This window comes from Macrotis lagotis, chromosome 3 (genome assembly GCF_037893015.1).
Source record: "Macrotis lagotis isolate mMagLag1 chromosome 3, bilby.v1.9.chrom.fasta, whole genome shotgun sequence".
NCBI lineage: Eukaryota > Metazoa > Chordata > Mammalia > Peramelemorphia > Peramelidae > Macrotis > Macrotis lagotis.
The window spans coordinates 29,467,936-29,475,747 of record NC_133660.1 but is presented as its reverse complement, the minus strand read 5'-3'; positions in this window follow the sequence as shown (position 1 = coordinate 29,475,747).

Below are 7,812 nucleotides of genomic sequence, written 5' to 3'. Positions count from 1 at the left end.
AATCATAAAAAATAAATGTCTGTATAGCCATATAAGGAAAATATAAATATAGAAAAAAAAGAAAATGTGAAAATTATGCTACAATTTGCACTCAGACTTCATCAATTCTCTCCCTGGAGGTGGATAGCATTTTTTTCATTATGAATTCTTTAGAATTGACTTGTATCATTATATTGATCTGGATACCCAAGTATTTCACAATTGATCATCATTACAACATTACTGTTTCTCTGCAATTTATCTCAGTTCTTTATAATTCACTTGGCATCTATTCATTTTAATCTTATCATGTTTTTGATGTTGGTGCTGCTGCTGTTCTGAAACCATACTCCTCATCTAATACTATGTCTCAATTATGTGGCAAAACTGACTCAATTGTTCTCCAATTGATGATCATGCCCTTAATGTCAATTTATTAACAAATAAGAGCTGCTTTAAATATGTCTTTGTAAATTGTTTTTTCCTTTTTCTGTGGTCTCTTTGAGATGTACACTGAGTAGTGATATTGTTGGGTCAAAATGAATTCATAGTTTTTAGCCTTTGAAGCAGAGTTCACAAATCCAGCAGAAGATTATTAGTATTCCCAATCAACTCTTCCAGCATTTGCCATTTTTGATAGGTGAGGTGGTAACTCAGAATTGTTTCAATTTTCATTTTTTTTCTAATAAATATTTACTAAGTTCACTTTTATATTACAGAAGATAACTCAGATTTCTTCTTTTGAACACTCCTTGTTTGTTATCCTTTGATCTGTTATCAGTTAGGAAATAAATCCTTTTAAAATAAATTTAACTCAGTTTCCTATATATGTGTGAAATAATGCCTTTATCTGAAAAGAAACTTGCTGTAATTTTTTATATTAATTCAATGACTAATGTAATTTCCCTGATTATATTTTAATTAAATTGCATTTTTGTTGTTGTTTTGTATGAGAACAAAATGACTGTCCCTGCCATTTTTTATACTCCAGCTAAATCCCAAAAGAATTTACTCCAATCCTTTATTTTATCTGTATGTGTGTGTTTTTCTTTTGTTTGTCTCAACTGTGTATTTTGTAGATGATGAATATATTCAAGCATACTTAACCTTCAGTGAATGGGGCTTGAGTTATCACTGATTCATATGAGCGTAAAACCAATACAAATTAATGAGACTGATTTTAGAAACATCAAACCAAACCAAACAAAATCAAAATGTTAGAAACCATAGGAGCAAAAACAGTAGAGGGAAAGTGGGGGAATATGAGGGGAAGTAATTGAACTTTTCTTGTCAGAATTGGCAAAAAGAGGGAATAATGGACATACTCTATTGGTTTTTGAAATTTGTATTCCCGGAGCAGCTAGGTGGCATAGTGGATAAAGCACCAGCCTTGGAGTCAGGAGTACCTGGGTTCAAATCAGGTCTCAGACACTTAATAATTACCTACCTGTGTGGCCTTGGGCAAGCCACTTAACCCCATTTGCCTTGCAAAAACCTAAAAAAACAAAGAAAAAAAGAAATTTGGATTCCTCTTTAGGAAAGTAGGAGGGGAAAGAGATCATTGAAATGAGAGATGTTAAAAGGGAGAGCATATTGGGGGAGAGGATAGTAAGAAGCAAAGTTTTTTGAGGTGGGAAAAGGTGAAGAGAGAGATAATAGCCTAAATAGGGTGAGCGAAAAGGCTGGAGCAAAATACAGTTAGCAACAATAATTGTCAAAAACTTTAAAACAACCTTCTCTGATAACAACCTCATTTCTCAAACTTATGGAGAACTGAGTTAAATTTATAGAAATACAAGTCATTCCCCAATTGACAAATGATCAAAGATATGCAGTTTTCAGATGAAGCAATGAGAGTTATCTAAAAACATATAAAAATGCTCTAGCTCATTATTGATTGGAAAAATGCAAATTAAAATACCTCTGAGGTTCAACCTCATACCTATTAGTTGCTAATGGAGTAGGGCAGAAAAGGAAAATGATAAATATTAGAGGAATTTGGGGGAATGAGACATTTGGAATGAGACATTGGAACTGTGTCCCAAGGATTATAAAAGCCTTCCATACCTTTTTGACCTAGTAATATCACTACTATCTCTGTATCTTCAAAGAGGTAAGAAATAAAAAGGAAAAAAGACCTTTGTATTTATATATATATATATATATATATATATATATATATATATATATATATATATATATATATATTTGCTCTCTTCTGGTAGCAAAGAATTGAAAATTGAGTTGTCAATCAGTTGGGGCATTTCTGTACTTATTGTGGTATATAAATATGATGTAGTACTATTCTGCTATAAGAAATGATGAGCAGGATGCACTCAGAAAAACCTGGAAAGATTTTCATGAGATGTTTCAAAGTGAGATGTACGGTATACAAAGTAACAGAAATATTGTAAGATAATCAGGTGTGAATGAGCTCTTTTCAGCAGTGCAACAATCCAAGACATCTCTGAATGCCATATGATGAAAAATGTATCCACCCTTAAAGAAGGACTGATGACATCTGAATACAGGTAAAACTTAACTTTTGCTTTTTAAATATTGTTTTGAGATTTTTTTGTCTTATGTTGTCTTTCACAACATGACTATTATAGACATGGTTTACATGACTATACATGAGTAACCTCAATTAAGGGAGTGGAGATGGAGGAATGGAAATCATTTTGAAGTTTTAAAAGTTAATGTTAAAAATTATTTTAACATGTAACTGAAGGGAAAAAAACACTAAATTTTTAAAATAAAAATAGAATATAACATAGATAAAAAGTACACCAAGAAGATAGTTTTTCATTTTAATTTGAAAATTCCAGTAAAACTCTTAATGGATTCATTCAAATATTTATGATATCTTTATGTTTGAAGTATCTTGCCTAAAGGATACTAAAATATTATCAAATATTTTCTTTTATCATTGGCTCAATCCAATAACTGAATACAAACTTGATAATTTCTGTCTCTGACTGTAGTATACATTAATAATTCAACATTTTTTCAATCTAAGTGATAATTTGATAACATTGAAGAAAGATATTTATTTCCCTATACAATCTGGGAGCCATGGAATTATTTAGGAAAAATGACTGTCTTCCTGAAAAATGTCATAATTTATATGATTCTTTTGTTAAAATTATTGTGACATTGGAGACACTTTAAACACAGGTCAATTTTTGCTGTAGACAAACAGATATTCCCTCTATTGTTCCCACTTTACATGGGTCACTCAAAATTGCATATTTTCAGTATGTGCATAAACCAGGAGTATCTAATTGTTTGAAAGATTTTGTAATACAGAACACAACCAAGATAAAAATCCAGATTGTTCAAGAATTACTAACGATAAGTTCTTGCATTTTATATTCCTAGGGAGCTTTTGACATATACTACTTTTTTTTCTTTTTTAACATGCAGTATATTGTTTGGCTGAAAATGCATAAAGATGTTTTTGCAGTGAACATAAGCTATACTTTATTTGAAGGATATAAAGTCTGAATTTGCCTATATTTTGAAAAATCATTTATGGATTCTTCATCATAATTATTAATATTGCTGTCATCTCATCCATCTCAACCTTTTGGAGGGACTTCAGATTGGGCAATTCTGGTACTCTCCTTTGTAGTAATTTTTCTTATTGCTTTTATTGCTAATTTATTGCCATGGTATGGGACTGTCTATATTACATGCTGAAAATATTCCCTAGATATTTTTCTCATAATCTCTCATCATTCCTGTTTTAATCTCCACTGGTAATTAGACATTTTCTATGTCATCAGTTTTTAGACCTGTGAATTTTCAATTATGAGGCTTATTATTCATTAACAGAAAGGAATCAGAGTATTTTTATCTTTATATTACTATATTATCTATTGTGCAACATTTTATTTGAAGCTTGCTGTCCTTGCAAGAATCTCATGTCACTTGAAAAGTTCATTCATTCCCAGATTGCAGGCAATTAAAAAGTGATTCACTTTTCTAATGATGATCCAGAGTCATAGACATCTGGGTCTCCCATATCACTGCTCTTTATTCTCTATTTCTATTTATAGTTTGTAGGAAATTATTAAAAATCTATACATGAAAGTTAAAGCTATATAGAAGAAAGATTTTTTTTCTACTTGTATATTTGGTCACTGTAATAGCACTTACTGATAAAGCTTACTAAAATTTTCATTTATGTATTGTCTATAGAGATGGAGAATCAGTACAGTTAAACTATGGACTATTTTTATCTCCCTAAAGAAAAGTTAAAAGATTTCAGGATAGGGGAATAGTAAAGGAATACCACCCATTAATGCTTGCTAATATGACTGAGAAGCCCTTAGTTGGATACTTGCCCTGTGCTGAAATTAGACAATTGTGTTTGCTGGCCAACCTCATTTTAAATGAGAGTCATTCTTTCCCTAAGGGAAGAATATATGAATGGTAATCATCTTTTCATTATGAAGTTGCAGGTTTTATATCCTCAGAATCCCTAAACTAAGCATTCCAGGGGCCTGAAACATAGGGGACTAATTTTTAAATATGCCTTTTGAAAATATGTTGTCTATTATTTTACCCTATTCGACAACTGTTAATGCAGCCAGTAATCTTTGATGATGCCAGTTTGTGAAAAGAATTGGTGGTAAAGTTATAAATCAGAAGAAATATTGATTTCTCCTGTCCATTGTAATTTTACTTCTTTTAGTTTCATGCACTTTTAAAAAAAAAGTTCATTTCTTGACTTTGCATTCTGGTTTCTTAAGCATGGTCAATAAATATACAAAGAATTTGAGTTGAATGTTATAAATACGAAAGATATTCTCAGATTACTAAACATTTTATTTGACTCTATTTACCCACAGACTGTTCAATTAATACTATTAAACTTGATGTTTCAGATTAAATGTAATTTAAAATAAATTCCAATAAGGTCCACAGTTAGCAAACATATATTCTGTTCTATATTTGTTCATATATTTGTTCAGTATTGTCTTTTATATTGAAATGAAAACAAGAAAAGTTTTATTATCAGGAAATTAAAAAATAATTATAGTTCAGGTGTTTTTGCCCAAATTTTTTGATGCATCAATGTTATGACTGTTCTTAGTGCTGGGGATATAAAGAAAGATAAAGACAGCTCCTGATCTCAAGGATCTCAATCTAATGAGGAGATAACTTGCAAGTATCTATATACTAGCAAGTTATACATAGGATAATTTGGAAATAACAGATGGAAGGCACTAATATTAAGGGAGTTCAGGGAAGGTGTCCTGTAAAAATGCAATTTTAGCTTGGAATTAAAAAAATTCATAAAAATCAGGAGGCAGAGAGGAGGAGGGAGAGAATTCTAAACATGGAACTCAGTGAAACTATCTGAAGTCTGGAGTTAGTTTCTTCTTTTATGAAAAGCATGAGGACAGTGTCATGAGCAATAGAAGCATAATGTATAAGAAGATTGAAATGAAAGAAAAATTACAGAATCATTGAAATTATTTGAGTAGGTTAGGTAGGGATGGTTAGGTTGCCCAGTGGATAGAGCACCGGCCCTGGAGTTAGGAGTACCTGAGTTCAAATCCAGCCTCAGACACTTAATAATTACCTAGCTGTGTGGCCTTGGGCAAACCACTTAACCCCATTGCCTTGCAAAAACCTGAGAAAAAGAAAAAAGGAAAAAAAAAATCTAGGTCTTAAGGAATATGGTAGTATCCTATACAGAAATACAAAATTAAAAGAGGGGAGAGTTTTAGTGAAGAAATAACAAATTCATTTTTGGAAATATTTTCCTTAAGATGTCCATAGTATTTCCCAATAGTAGAGAGTTTGGAGATCAACAGAGAGATCAGTGTGTCGCTTAGATGTAAGGATCATCAGCATAAACATGTTAATTAAATTTCTGGTGACTCATGAGCTTACAAGTAAGAACGTACTAGAGGAAAAAGAAATTAGGGTCCAGGAACATTATTTCTAAGCTACATAAACATGGATTTTGCAAGGGGAGAAAGATTTTTGGCTCATTCATATTGTTCAGTAGGTAAAGACAATAATTGAAAAAAAGAACTTTTAAAAAAAAACTTGATCAGAGAGAGAAGTATTCCCAAGTACAATACAGGTTTAGGGTGCTATAATTTGAGGGGAGGAAAAGGGAAAAAAATTCAATGTACTAACTTGGATAAATACTTTCAGTTGCAAGTATTTCCCAGGGAAAAATGGGACCATTTTCTAATTAGAATGATAAATGTTGCCTGTTGTAGGGAACTTTGTTCAGTATTGTCTTTTATAATGAAATGAAAGCAAGAAAAGTTTTATTATCAGGAAATTAAAAATAATTATAGTTCAGGTCTTTCTGCCCAAATTTTTTGATGCATGCTTTTTTGAAAATCAGTCACTTATCAACATATTTATTACTTCCTGATTATAAAAAAGTATGACACAATTATCTCATTATCATTTGAATTGATAATATGTTTCTATTTTTGTAATTTATTACCATTTGTTAATAGAAAGTGATTATATTTGCTTTAAATTTTATATGGAACCAATTAAACCTGAGTGTTGTCATCTTTGTTGATATTCCTCTGATGCTATTTTTTAATCTTATGTCGTTTTTGTCATTTTGAAAGATATGTTTCTGCCGTTGTTCAAGTCAACTTTGAACTTGTATTGATAATGAAGATATTTCATATGATTCTTATTAATAGAGTGCATTGTAATGATTATGTTATAATTATCTTATTCTTTCCCTCCCTTCCCTTTTCCCTATCTCTTCTTATATCATTTCATTTGACTTCTGAATCAAAATCTTCTGTTTTTCTCACTTGGATAAAAATAAAAAATAATAATATTTATAAACTACCCATTTTATGTCATTTTTATTAGAGAAATGTAATGTAATATGCACATTTTATTTTGACAAAGGAAAAGTAAGTGGAATTTCATCCATAATTCTACAAAAGAAAAAAATCAAAGAAATGTTTATTCTGACACATTGTTCTTTAATTAGTTTAGAATAGAAAAAATAAAACATAGTAGTCTAATATGTGATAAACTAAAAAAATATTAATTGCTGAGGTAACGTTTCCTTTTTATATAAGAACCACAAGAACAAAACAAATAAAAATAGTTTGTGAAAAGTTAGGTCTTTTAGGTCTTATGCCATCTACAACGATAAACAGAAATTGTATGCAATTGTTAATCATAAAAATAAGTATTGAAAAAAAGAAAAGAGAGTAAGTTCTGGTACTTATCCAAGTCCTAGAGTAGAAATTCTGTACCAAACAAGTGGCATAGGAAATCACACAAGACATAATTGATAATTTTTATCATATTAAATATTGACACCAATAAAAATAATGAAGTTAGAATAAACTAAATTACAGAGTAGAAAATCATATTTGCACAAATCACCAAAAAATGTCAGATATCCAAGATACATTGGACTTTGATAAAAACAGATAATACCAAGAATGGTTTTCCTTTGGTTATGCTATATTCCCCTACATATAATCCAGTTATATTAGCTTATTTTCTCTTCCTTGTATAGGACACTTTGTTTCCTGACTCAGTGCATTTTAATTTGTTGTCCTCTAGGGCTGGGGAAATCTTTATTTTCATTTCTACATCTTTGCATCCCAGGTTTCCTTCCAGAAACTAAGTGGAAACTACTAAAATCTCATTTTATTTTGTCTTTATTTTTTATTTACACATCACTAAAATATTCTTGTTGTAAGATTAAGTATAATCCCCACAAAAATATCAAGCCTCATGTGAAATAAAGTAAAAGAAAGAGAAAAAAATGTGTTCCAGTCTGTGTTCTGATACCATCAGCTCTGTCTCAGGTGG